We start from the raw sequence: 14,040 nt of genomic DNA, 5'->3' as shown, positions 1-14,040 counted from the left end.
ATTGTGAGATGTGTCCTGGACAGAAGCTAGAGGCATGTAGGTAAGAATAGCAATCTGTAGGTTTCATGGATAGGGTAGCATTTATGAGCCCATCATGTGTGTGTCCATATATATATGATGCTATCCCATATCTCCAGAACCTGAGGCTTTATGACTGGGCCCTGCTACATCTCTGCCTTAATCCTCCCTAGCTACCTTCCAGTTCTGCTGAGGAGTTTTGGCTGGCCTGTCCCCCACAAGCACACATGCTAAGCAGTGGGGTGCCACAAAGTTCCCTCGCTGGTGACAGCACCATTCATTGGAACTACACATCTCAGAAGTCCTGACACTGTCTTGAACCTTGGAAGTGTGAATTGGCCCTTTCTGGTGGCTTGCATTCAGCTGAGGGAAAATGGCTCCTGAGCCAGATCCAGACACCCTCAAGTGCTGGGCTGTTCAAATCAGGCGGCTCTGGCTGGCTCTCTCTGTCAGGGGCCACAAGCACTCAGAATAAATCTAGATTCTTTTGGCTTGCCAAACAGTGAAACAAAAATCTTGGTTTGTGGATGTTATTTATACTCAGCTGAAGGGCTCTCCATCTTCTTTATGCTCCTTTCTCCCCTGAATCTGACTTCCGGAAGGCTTTGACTGGAATTTCACTGGAGTGATTGCTCTTGAGGGGATAAAGATCTTTGCATTAGACTTACCTATCTCCTGAGTGCCTGGCAAACTTTTAGTAAAAGCAGCTAAAAGTGCTTCAGCATGATGGTGCATCTAGAGGGTCCCCCATTTTAAGGGATGAACTGTGTTGCAATTCCTGTGGTCCCCTCTGTCTCAGATTAAAACATGTTGCTCTTCTAGATTTATTCTCTAATAGGCCCAGCAGAACAGGGTTCTGTTGATCAGCAGGAGCATTTTTGACATCCTGTCAGCAAGGAGTCAGAGCACAGCTCCAGGGCATAGAGAATTTAAACAAGCAGGTTGTCAATTTCCATGAAAGGAATAATGGAGATGAAGACAGTCTTGGCTGCATTCCCACCCAACATCTGCACCTTTCTCCTCTGCCCCTTATGATCAGCTGCATGAAATGAGACTCTTGCAATGCTGGGCTTTGAGGTCATTCACATGGATTTTCAGTTCTGCACAGCTGCTCCTGAAGATGTTGGATGCAAAAAGATGGCAATTCTGGGAGGTAGTCACTGAACTCAGCCAGGCAGAGAGCCAAGTTACTCACAGCACAGCTGATACCCATAATCTAGACAGGATGCTTTTTCACTAATGCAATCCTTGGATGTATAAATGGAGGCATCTTGAATAGGAAGGCTAGATTACCGCCACATTGAATACTGGTATGATTGCTGCAGGAATACTGTGTCCGGTCCTGGTGCCCACACTTGAAGAGGGATGCTATTAAATTGGGGAGGATCATGAGATTAATAAATGGAAGGGAGTACATGCTGTAGATCAGTGATGGACAACCTAAGCTTGTGAGTGGGCTTCAGGAAGGGCCCTCCATCTCAGTGAGATGCAAAATTGTTGTTACTAAGATGGTCTCCCAGGATAGGGCAGTTTCGATAACTACATTTGCATACCTAGAATTTGCATGTTTTGTCAGTTGAACTGTAGCAGCACTTTGATTGGCTGCAGAGGGAGCTCACAGCTCTCATAGTCAATGCTGTGCACAATCAACATGCGCCTCACTTCACAGGCCCCGGCTTTACGTGCGTGTCATTTTAGTAACAGCAGTAGGGGAGAAATCTCCATGGATGAGCTCATTTTGCTCAATCCATTTTGCTTTACATAGAGAAGGCTAAGAAAAGATTTGGTGACAGTCTGTAAATATCTATTGTAAGAAGTCCTTTGTTGGCCCCCTAGGGGTTCTGTGCTTTTTGGTGGGTTTTTGCTGCGTGCCTCAAAGACTCATGATGGCCCTTTCCCTACCTCAGGTCTTTCCAGAGACAAGGGTCTCTGCTTACTGAGCCACTCTCATCACAGGCAAGTCACTAGTGTGGGGCAAGACCCCTCAGTTGGTCCTGGCATCCTGTCCTCTTGCTGAGGCACCTGTCCAGGGGAAGGGTGGATGCAGCCCAGGCCCGCCCACTACTCTGGCCTCCAGCTCAGGGACCCTAAATAGCAGCAGCTGATGAGGCTTTTCCTCTGCCTCAATCAGAATAGCCTTTCCCTGGACCACTTCTCCCACCATTTCCCTCTAAAACTTTCTCCCTGGTACCTGGCTTAGTCTCCCCTTTCCTCTAAACCTCAGTCCTCCAGCCTCACTTTCTGGTCTGTTCCTCTTCTCCTTCCCCACTCTCCACTGGTGGGGGAGGTGGGAATCTTTTATAGTGGGACAGCAGGCCTTAAGTGTTGTCAGGTGTCTGATTAGCCTTTTGCTGCAAGGTGGTTCTTAATAAGCCCCAGCTGCCTGCCTTGGCTTCTGGGCAGCACTCTGTGAGCCCAGGGAGGGACAAAAAGGCACTGACCCAATTCCCAGTACATTTGCCTTCCACCAGGGCCCTGTGCTTCCTGTGGTCTGCCAAAGTATACAAGGAACAAAAATTTGAGAGAGGGGTCTGCAGTCGAGCAGACAGAAGTATGGTAAGATCCAGGGTCAGGAAGCTGAAGCTACATAAATTCAGACTGTAATTGAGGCACAAAATTTAACCATTAAGGTAAGTAAACAACAGAACAGTTCCCCCAGGTTTGAGATGAATTCTCCACCACTGGCAATTTTTAAATCAAACAGTTTTCTAAAGGATCTGCTCCAGTTCAACCAGGAATTAATGCAAGGAAGTTCTCTGGCCTGTTTTCCAAGGAAGGTCACACCAGATGATCCCAGTGATCCCCCTGTCTGGCCTTGAAACTGATCGCTGTATTGCTCAGTCAGTTCTTTTTATCCATCAGCCATTTATCCAAGGGAAGAAATTCAGGGCACCTATCACCAGAGCACCTAACAGTAATAAAAACACACACTGAATCAATTATAGCGGATTCTTCTCTGCCCCACTCCTAGGTTCAGTTATTCACACTTCATAGGATGGAGCTGTAGGCACAAAGACAAGATGTACCTCCACTGATGTTAATGGGACCGTGCTGATTTTCACCAGCTGAGATAATGGCCCAGTGAGAGGTAGGTTTGATTTTTACCCTGTTCTTTTAGTTCCTACAATGGACAAAACAAAACAAAACAAACAAAACCTAAACAAACAAAAACTCTTGAGTATCCCACTGAGAACTGTTTTGCTTAATCTTCCCTCTCTTAGGTTACTCGGTCCAATAATCCCCATGAACTGAGCTGATGGCACTGGCTCATTTTCTAATGGACAGGTGACCTCTGCAGGATTCTTCCATGGGGGGCAGTCTCTGTAGAGAGTCTAAGAATGGAGCATGGAGACTGAAAGACAGACAGGGAACAGGGAGTTGTAAATGCACATATTGCAACTGTTTGCAAAGATTAGGCTTCTGTATGCAAGCAATCCAAGGTCTGCATGCATGCAAGCAGAGAGCTAAGTCTTTGAAAAATCTTGCCCTGTGATGGCCTCTCACAGTTAAACTAATCCTCACTCTCACAGTCAAGTATGTTTATGAGGGAGTGCTGGGCAAGGTAATATGCACGTTCTCTGAATGAATAAAGAGCAACTTTTACTGGCACTGATAATGATCAGGATGATTAAAAAGAACTTTCTTTAACCAGAAATGAGCTTTTTTTGAAATCTAGTCAATATAAACCAATGTAATTTCACTATGTGAAACTTGGTCCCTTTACCAACATTTGTGGATTTTCTACCACATCATCCTTTCTTTAAAATTCCTCTCCCTTCTCACTTGTCTGTGTGAAAGACCCACACAAAGAACAGCTGCAGTTGACCAACTCAGGGTACGTCTACACTTATGGTGCTGCTGTCAACCACTGTACTCCTGGCAGTTGTGAGGGGGAAGGAAGCTTGATGGGAGAGCTTCCGTTGCTGTGGGGATGGCGGCAAAAATTGATTTTAGATACACAAATCCAGCTACAAGAATTGCATGGCTGAAGCCAACACATCTAAAATTGATTTTACTTTCCTGTGTAGACCTGGTCTCCTTTGACAGGAAACAATGAAGCTAATTTCACCGGTAGTGCTATTATAGTGAATAAACTGGAAAAAACCAACAATATTTTTCTCGCTAATTTCTGTGAGTGATACTGAGGTTTGGCGCTACATGCAATAATGGTAGGTGATCATTTTCCAAACAGAGATATTTTAAGTGTCCGTTTCAATTTCAGCAGTGGTACTGTCTTATTTCAGTAGAAATTCTTAAAGGGAAGAGACAGGGTATGGCGTATTTTTCAACTACTTATCTCTTTATTTTGGATATGAGAGACATTTTTCATCCATTGTTATTTACAGATCTTCTCTGATTGTCTCAGTGAAAATAAAGACCTCTCTGTTACTGTGTTGGCCTTTAATCATTGTACTTCCAGCAGCATTATTGATGACTCAATTTTCTTCACTAGTTAACTCTCCTATCCAGGAGGAATAAAACCAATTTGCCATCATTCTGCCTTTTTATGTTAGACTCCTTTGTATTGCTTTGTACTTGCTTTTCACTGTACCTGACAATTTCATGATGGCTCCTAGACAATAGTGATGTCTCAAACAAGGAAAGCTAACCAATTCTAGAGGCTACTTGCTGTGCAGAATAATTCCCTGGAGATATTATATATCTATACATCCATATGTACCTATAGATATAGATTCTCTTCCCTTACTCTTCTGACTCATCTCCATCTTGTTCACTTGTATAGACACAGCAGGCAGGACTAGTTTGCAATGCAATAGTCTTCTGTTTTGGCTTTGTCTACTAATGACGTTTTTCATTCAGAGATAGGTTTTGGACTTTTCTGTTTATTTCTGAAAAACAAATTGAAATGAATTTTCTTGGAAAACATCAGTGTTCCTCATTTAAAAAACTGGGGAAAATTCTAAGCAAGAGTGAAGCACAGAAACTCAGGGAAGATCTACAGTAGATATTAAAGTTAATCATCGATACAAAATTCCAGTTATGACAAATGGCCAGCACCAGCAATGCCCAGAGTAACAAGGGTCATTTCAGTTAATGAATTCCCTCGAGGATCTATGTCTATCTGCTGCTTTCTTGAGTAATTCAAATTAACCCACCCCAGATCTTCAGAGAGTGTTGTCAAGATTCCAAGTGTTCTGATACTGACTGTGTGTTGCCTTCCCAGACCCAGACAAAACCGTTTCAAGATCCACCCTATCCAGCTGCTGAGCTCACTCCTTTCTCCCATGCTACCTACACATCCTCCAAAGAGGTCTAATATTTTGCCTGCACAAAATTTGCTTGGGAGGACATGGTTTTTTGTTTTATGAAAGGAAAGACCCTTGTAATACCCAGCAGGAAGGTGGCAGTACCAATGTGACCACAGCGATGTGACACATTCATTTAAACCTGGTCTGCTTTTCCACAGGTTTAATGAGTCTTTATAGGTCATCCAGAAAAACAGAGATGATGCAAAGCTGCATCACTGACATTTACAACTTCACACGAGGCTTGATCCTGAGAAGCTCAGAGCATGCTTAGCTTCTGTTGATTTCAGTATGTGTGCTGGGGCCTCAGCACTATGCAGAATTGAGCCCCATGGCAGCATTAGTTCCCCATAGCCATTTGCTTCCTCGCTTTTCCAGCTCTGTTCAAATCACCTCTGAAAACATCTCTGGTCTGTATCGCTCCCTTTCGCTGCTATAATTTAATTGGGACCTCTGTGTGCGCAAGATGTCACAGACAATAAAGCCGCATTGTGTTCCCATCTCAGCCAAAGCATAACAGACCCGTTACACAGCACAACCTGATCATGTTTAAACACACATAAGGGCTGGATTCAATTTCATTGAGGCCTGGGTAGAAGCAGGGCGGAATGTACCAGTGATCCTAATGAGCTGTATTTGTAAAGCCTTAGTTTTTCATTTAAATTAATAATCCTGGGCACTGCTGCAGAATCTTTCATCCATATGTTTTCAACTGCTGTGTAAACATTAATTAGGCCTCACAAAATCAGGCCATTCTCATGAACCCCATTTTAATGACAGGGAAAACTGAGCGACAGAAAGGTAAAGTGACATGCCCAAGGTCAGCCAGAGGAGATGAAACACAATCTAGGTCTCTTGAACGGGGCTTAAATTCAGCCAGTGGTGTCCAGAGTGAAGTGCTGGTAAATATTTTCAAACCCCATGGGGATTTTAATAGCATGTTGCAGGGAAGGAGCCCCAGGAAATACTCTTTGTGAATTCAAGCTCTGCTATTGAATCATTCCTGGCTTCATGTTAATTACTAAACAATAATACCCGCCCCCTCTGCAGTTAGTGTCTATGTGCAGGTTGAACTTCTCTTGTGTAGCACCTTCAGGATGTGCCCGGCACCGAACCAAAGAATTTGACAGAGCATGGAGGAGGTCAGCACGGTCTAGCAGCATTACCATGTCTTACTGGGCTCTTACAAGATATTTAGAGGTAAATTAGAGCTAAACAACAGCACCGAACACTGAGAGCCAGGAATGTTGGCTAGAAACACAATTTATGGGACTGCAGGAAACTTGGCTGCACCCTTCATAAATGGATATCTAACTAGCTAAAATCATGCTGGATGACAGATATTGCCAGACCAGTGAGGTTCTGCTAGAGAGGTTCAGCTGACAGTAAGGCTCATTGTAGTGGGGCAGAGTAGCCACCCCCTACCTAAAAGGGGAGGAACCTTTCTGGGAGCCATTTTGTACTGAGCCTGGCCCCTCCCAGTCACCTGACTGGAAGTTTGGAGGTGGGGCCAGGACTTTAAAAGCCCATCCTGAGGCTGCAGTGAAGGCTGAGCCTCTAGAGAAGCCAGAGGATAGTTCTAGGCTCCCTGGCTGAGGACTCAGTCTGTGCTGAGTGGCCGGAAGATGGCTCTGTACTCCCTGCTGGGGAGGCTGAGGCCTGGATTGAGCCACCTGGGTCCCTTCTGGTCCTGACAACCCATGGACCCCAGGAGAACCTTCCTGAATACCAGTTAGACCTAGAAAACTGACTTGGATACTGGTCTTAGCCTGCACCTTGAGGCAGTGCAGCTGATAGGCTGTGCAGGCCTAGACTGGGCTACCTAGACCCAAGTGGACCTGGAACCCCATAAGCCCCAAGAAGTTGGCTGGACACTGGGTATGAGCTGGGGGAGACCAGGAGTGGCCCAGTGGGTAAGAGGACTGTTAAAGAGCCTTGGGTTGGTGTGCTGCAGTGTGGTTTCACGGCTGATCCTCACAGCTGATCATGTGGCTCTGACCAGGGCTCCTAGGCTGGGACGTGATGGAGTGGGTGGGCCCCGCATCCCACCCTGCCACCCGCAGGCTGAGTGGCAGTCTCCTCCTGCTCCAGCCAGCACAGGCCAAGTATCTTTGCACATCTTGGAACCGTGTGCACTGTGGACTGGGTTAGTTGCCTGGCCCTGAGCTAGAAGTGGAGCTCTCCTGAGCAAGGAGACAACCGGCAACTGTGGGTCTGCTGCCCTGCCTTGCACCAGGGCTTGGGCTCTTTTGGGTCATCACCCCACCCTGAGCTAGGGCCTGGGCCATCTGTGAATTGATTGTTTGTTGCCCTGCCCTCCCCCAGGGCCTGGGTGCTCTTTTGACTGTTTCTTTGGTGCCCTGCCCTGCCCTCCCTGCAGGGCTTGAGCTCTCTTGACTCTTTGCTGTCACCCTGCCCTGAGCTAGAGCCTGGGCCTTCTAAGGTTTAAGCTTATTTTCCCCCAGCGCCCACCTGAGGTAACGCCAGACTTTTTAACTGTTGCCTCTCACCCAGCGGAGGCAAGGTGGGACTCAAAGAACTAGTTACTTGGGGGCTGTTGTGGTAGCCCTGGCAGTAGGGCAGAGTGGCTGCCCAATGACCCAGAAGGGAAGGAACCTTTCCAGGAAACTGAACCAGCTACACTCATAAACCAAGAATTCTCAGCATTTAGCACCATCTGTTAGTCTTTCTGCAGGTCAGTGTTTTTTGAAACAAGCCTTTCTCCAGACCAGATTTATTCTGTTTATTCAATTTTCTTAAAACAAATCCATATCACAAGAGCTGGCACTATAATTACTGAAACCCTGGGCTATTAATCATGGCTTAATTAGTTTGTAGCTTTTGTTCAGTACTAAGTTTCTGAGCTGCTAATAACGATCAGTAGAATACAAAATGTAAATGATATAATTCTAATATCTTAATTTTCCCTTCATCTCTAAATAATGCACAACTTTGTATATGTAGAATAGCAGTCAGGGTAGAAATTAAAGATATTAGAATAGTAAATGTTGTATTCAAAAGTATAACTTTTTAATGGCATTAAGGAATCAAGGAATTCAGAGTTGAGTCTTAACTCAACTTGGAATTCCAAGAGTTTTTACATACTGAGTTATTTTACGTATCACTAAGCTTCAAAGGCTTAGACTGTTATCAGTAAATATCAGTAAACATTGATTTCACCATGCCCCTGCAAATCAATGAAAAGATGTTTCCATCCCTGTAAAGGAACTGCACAGCTAGGCAAAATGCTACTTAGAATCATAGAACTCTAGAATTGGAAGGGACCTTGAGAGGTCCAAGTCCAGTCCCCTGCCTTCATAGCAGGACTAAGAACCAGCTAGACCATCCCTGATAGGTAGAACTTATTAGAGTTTGATCTGAGGCTCTTTATGGTGAATACAGTAAAACCTCCTTTATCTGACGCCCCCAGTCACCCAACACTCCATTTTATCTGACGCCACCTGGAGCAGCATGGGATTAGATGGAATGTTGGATAACAGGGGTTGGATATATCTCCCCCAGCCCCATGCAGCTGGACAGCCTGCCTTGGGGAGTCAGCTCCATGGCAGCCCAGAGCTCACCCCCTACAGCTGGCTTGGCAGCAGCTGGCAGTCTGTCAACAGCAGGTGGCATCACCAGCAGTGGCTGCTGCCCAGGCAAGCTGAGGCTCCAGATGCAGGCTGGCGGGGGCTCCGCACCCTGGACCAGCGGTGGGGATGGCTGCCTGCTCCAGAGCCGACAGATGGTTTCACACTCCAGGGCTGCTAGCGGCTGCCTGCCCTTCGAGCCTGTACCATGAAGCTGGCCCCGGGGAAGCCGACAGCCACCCTGGGCCAGCTGGTACTCCATGGCCCAGAGACGGCAGATGGCTTCACACCCTGGGGCCAGCGGGGGCTGCGCACCCCAGGACCGATGGCAGCTCTCCTTCCCAGGCCAGAGGTGGCTGTGGAGCTGGCCCCAGGGCAGTCAACAATGCACCCCATCACCGGCCATCCGCCCACCCTGCAGAAAGGGGCCAGCAGCTCCCACTTCTGCCCCCGTCCCTGTCTTCTCCACAACTATCCGTCATATTCAGTTATCCAACCATGGTCAGGCCTGATATGCCAGGTAAATAGGGTTTACCTGTATTTTGACATGGGATGCTGATCATTTGCATTTTAATTGTTATAAAGCCTGTTGAATCTCCATGTTTACTGGCATTAAATAAGTGTCTGACAACTCCCCGGCCTGTGCTCTGCCCCTTTAGCTTCCCACAACTGTGACTTTAAATCAGTAAAAACAGCAAAGAATGTTTAAACCTCTTAATTTCCTGCAACAGTGAAAATTTCAATTTAAAAAATGCTCAAAAGATCAATATTATCTGTCAATTGTACAAAACAAATTAAAAACCATAGTCAGCTGAGCCTACGTATGCCAAATGGCATAGATGCCACTAGGCGCACACATCATCACTGTATTGCCCTAATGCAACAGGATCAGACCAGTGATTGCGCTAATTCAATAGTCGGTCTTGAAACTGACTGGTATCAGCTAACTAAGAGGAAGTTGCAAGAAACACCTACAGATCACAATTCTCTCTCTGACGTTTCATCGCACCACAAAATATGTAGACAGAACCTAAAGAAATTTAAATGGAGATATCTGTTAGAACTCAGAACAATGTGTGGTAGTCAACAGTCAGCAAAGCACAGCATTTTGAGCAGGCGTACTGGCTGTTAAAGTTGCCTCAGGTGTGTTGTGAGACATAAAGTCAAATGCCAAGTAATTTCAATTACCCCAAGAAAGGCTGTTATCTATTTGCTTCAATTTATTTTGATATAGTGCCTTTCCCATGCTGCAAGTCAGAGCGAGTGATTGCAAAAGAGCATCACCAAACTGAGATTAACTAGGTCCCTGAAAGGGCATTGCTGCTGCTGGCAATACATTTTTTGTATTTTCATAATTACCTAATGAATCATGAGCCAGGTGGTTGCATACGATAGCATACAGCAATGGAACCAAGTTTCAGAGAGGTAACTGTTAGCAAAACCAAGGGATTCTCTACATGAAAAAAAAAAGGAAGGATTTTTCCAAAGATGGGGTTTACTTTTGAAAGAGCCATATCTACACTGCTTTTCTTTCGAGAGAACCTCTTGTGAAAGAATATGCAAATAAGGTACCAGATATGTAATCTGCACATCATTTGCATTTTCAATTGCCCTCACTTGCATGCCTCTTTTGAAAGATGAAGGTAAGTGTAGACACAGCCGTATCATATCAGTGTTGTGAACAAGACACAAGAAGTCATTCTTCTGCTCTACTCTGCACTGGTTTAGGCCCCAGTTGGAGTATCTTGTCCAGTTCTGGGTGCTGCATTTCAAGAAAGATGTAGAGAAATTGGAAAGGGTCCAGAAAAGAGCAAAAAGAATGATCAAAGGTCTAGAGAACATGACTTATGAAGAAAGGCTGAAAGAATTGGGCTTGTTTAGTTTGGAAAAAAAAGATTAAGGGGGGGACCTGATAATGGCTTTCAGGTATCTAAAAGTGTATCATAAGGAGGAGGGAGAAAACTTGTTCTTCTTGGCCTCTGAGGATTGAACAAGAAGCAATGGGCTTAAACTGCAGCAAGGGAGGTTTAGGTTGGACATTAGGAAAAAGTTCCTAACTGTTAGGGTGGTCAAACAGTGGAATAAATTGCCAAGGGAGGTTGTGGAATCTTCATCTCTGGAGATATTTAAGAACAGATTAGATAAGCGTCTATCAGGGATGGTCTAGACAGTCCTTGGTCCTGCCATGAGGGCAGGTGGCTGGACTCGACGAACTCTCAAGGTCCCTTCCAGTCCTAGAATTCTATGATTCTATGAAAATAGAGGTAATTATTTTACATATGCTGGCTGAAAGCTCAATAAAAATGCTTATCTAAGCAGCAGCCTTATACATTGTATTAACCCTTCTGATTTTTTTATTAGGAAATTGAAGACAGTGTTGCTCACATGTATAATATATGAGCCCTTGCAGATGTAGCTTTCTATTCAAGCATGAACAATAAAGTCCATAAACTAAAGCAAAAAGCAGCTTGACTTTGACATACACAAAGATGAGCCAGTGGCCAACAAAGCCTCTGAGTATTATTACAAAACATGAGGCCATTGTGATAAATCCCTTGTGGACCCCCTAGGGCTTCTGTGCTTCTTGGTGGAATTTTGTTGTGTACCTCAGGCTCATGGTGGCCCTTCCATTGCCTTGGGTCTTACCAGAGAGAGGGGTCTCCATTTACCAAGTCATTCTCATCATAGGCAATCATGAGAGGGGATGCAAGACCTCTTCAGAAGGTTCAGACACCCTTGTCCTTCCACTGGGCACCTCTCTGGGGAAAGCAGGAAGCCCAGGCCTGCCCACTATTCTGGGCTCCAGCCCAGGTACCCTAGGTAGGAGGTGGCTGATGGGGCTTTTTCCTGCCCCAATCACAGCAGCCTTCCCCTGGGCCACTTCTCTCTAGCACCTTCCCCCTGTACCTGGCTGAGCTGTTTCTCTCTTCCAACCTTTCAGTCCTCCAGCCTCTTTCCTTCATCTGCTCCTATTCTCCTCCTCCCCACCCCACCCAGGGTGAGGGGAGAAACAAGAGGCCTCAACTGGCAGCAGGTGTCTGATTAGCCTTTTTGCTGCAGACTGATTCTTAACAAGCCCCCAACTACCTGCCTTGACACTGTGATCTTAGGTGGGGAACAAAAAGGCATTGATCCAGCTCCCAGTGTATTTTACTCCCACCAGGCTCCAGTAGCATGCAGCTGTTGGTCTGGCACATTTTCCTTGGACTTGGCCTGAAGTCAGGGGAAGGGGGGGCACAATTCCCACCCTGGACTGAGCTTCTGGGGGGACAGGGTTCCTGGCCCATATCTGTGTGGTGAGGAGTAGTCCTGAGAGGAGTCAGTGCAGGAAGGAACCCAGTCTAGCATGGCTCCCCCTGTCTAGTGCTGTGACCAAGGGCTAGAGATGGGAGGGTTTTGGTCTGGGAGATCTTTATACTGTCTGGTGGCCAGCAAGGTGCAGAGCCCCATCCGCAGGTGGCCACTGTTGTCCTGTTGCAGCGGGTCACGCTGCAGCATAGCTGTTCTCTACTCTTTCTGCCCCCAGTGCTCCCTTTCCATGCTCTGGAAAACCATCAGATTCCAAGCACTTCCCATTTTCCAGACACAATCAAACCCTGACTTTCCTTTAAGTTAGGGTAAGAGGAAGCTGCAAACCAAATTTTAGTAGTCATAAGTTTTATGGCTTAGGAGGAGTTCTTGAACAAATGGACTCTCAGACAGGCAGAGACATGCTTAATACAGATATAGACCTGTAGAGAGATTCAGTCAGTGCTTTGTTCCTGAGATCATGATAAAAAGGGGGAAAAAAGCCCTGAAAAAATCAAAGCGACCACTCTGTGTACTGACTTTTTACATTGCTTAATAGTGCCAGAAAGTGAATGGCATGGTAGGGAAGGAGAGTAATAAAGCACCAACAATAAAGTTTTATCTTTTTAATATATCAAAAAAATGAGGGCAGTCCTGGCAGTCAGCTATAAATAGCCCTAATGGGTTTTCCCCGCTTTGGTTACTTTTTAGTTTTATTTTCGGACCTAGATTCCAAGAAATCAGGAGCAACAACTAGATGGAGCATCAAGGGGCCAGTGACTCCTGAGATGCACTTTTCCTTTGTCTTTTCTGTCCCTTCTGTTAAAGATCACTGTAAGGAACAAGCCCTTATGACTGGTCCTTCCAAAGGAGGATGAAGATGGTACATTGGAAGGGTCAGGCCCAGACTCCAAGGTGGCACTGAGCATTCTCTCTTTCAGGCACTCGGCTGGCTGGTTCTTGCTCATACTCCCACAGCTTAACTGATCGTGTATAGATGTGAGATTGGGAAGGATTTTTCCCCCACACCAAACTGGCAGTGGCTCTGGGGATATTGTGCCTTCTTCCACTCCTAGTGATTGCAAGGAATTCGCTAGGATTATCCAGGTACATCTTGTATGTTCTGGGATGCAATCCAGACCTGTGAGGGGTTGTCACTGCCTGCCCTAGAACCTGAAGTGCTTCAAAAGGTGCTGCTCCTGTGATTCTCTTGTTGGGGTGCTCCCAGCCAGCATATGGGCTTGCACTAACTCTCTATACCTTAAGCAGCTCTGGTTCCAGCAGCTTGCTTGTCACCCTGCCCCTGCAGCCACACACTGCTTACACCTGGCAAGAGGACCCCACCATGAGCCAAATTTTCCCAAAGCCATGTGCCCTGAAGTGTCCAGCTCTTTCCTGGAAAATTCCAGGGAAGAAATAAGGCTTGTGTTGTCCTTTAAAGACACTAATCATAGACTCCTAGGGCTAGAAGGGAACTGAGGAGGTCATAGTCCAGACCCTGCCCAAAGTAGGACCAATCCTAACTAAATTATCCCATCCAAGGCTTTGTCAAGCCAGGACTTAAAAACCTCTAGGGATGGAGATTCCACCACCTCTCATGCATTCCAATGCTTCACTACTCTCTTGGTGAAATAATTTTTCCTAATAACCAACCTACACCTCCCCCTCTGTAACTTCAGACCATCATTCTGCCATAGGTCACTACAGAGAACAAACTCTCTCCATCCTCTTTAGAGCCCCTCTTCAGGAAGTTGAAGGCTTCTATCAAATCACCCCTCAGTCTTCTCTTCTGCAAACTAAATGAGCCCAAATCTTAGCCTCTTCTCATGTGCTCCAGCCCCCTAATCATTTTCAGTGCTCTGCGCTGGACTTGCTTCAAT

This window comes from Carettochelys insculpta, chromosome 17 (genome assembly GCF_033958435.1).
Source record: "Carettochelys insculpta isolate YL-2023 chromosome 17, ASM3395843v1, whole genome shotgun sequence".
NCBI classification, from domain to species: domain Eukaryota; kingdom Metazoa; phylum Chordata; order Testudines; family Carettochelyidae; genus Carettochelys; species Carettochelys insculpta.
The sequence above is the reverse complement of the archived record's forward strand: the minus strand, read 5'-3'. Positions refer to the sequence as shown.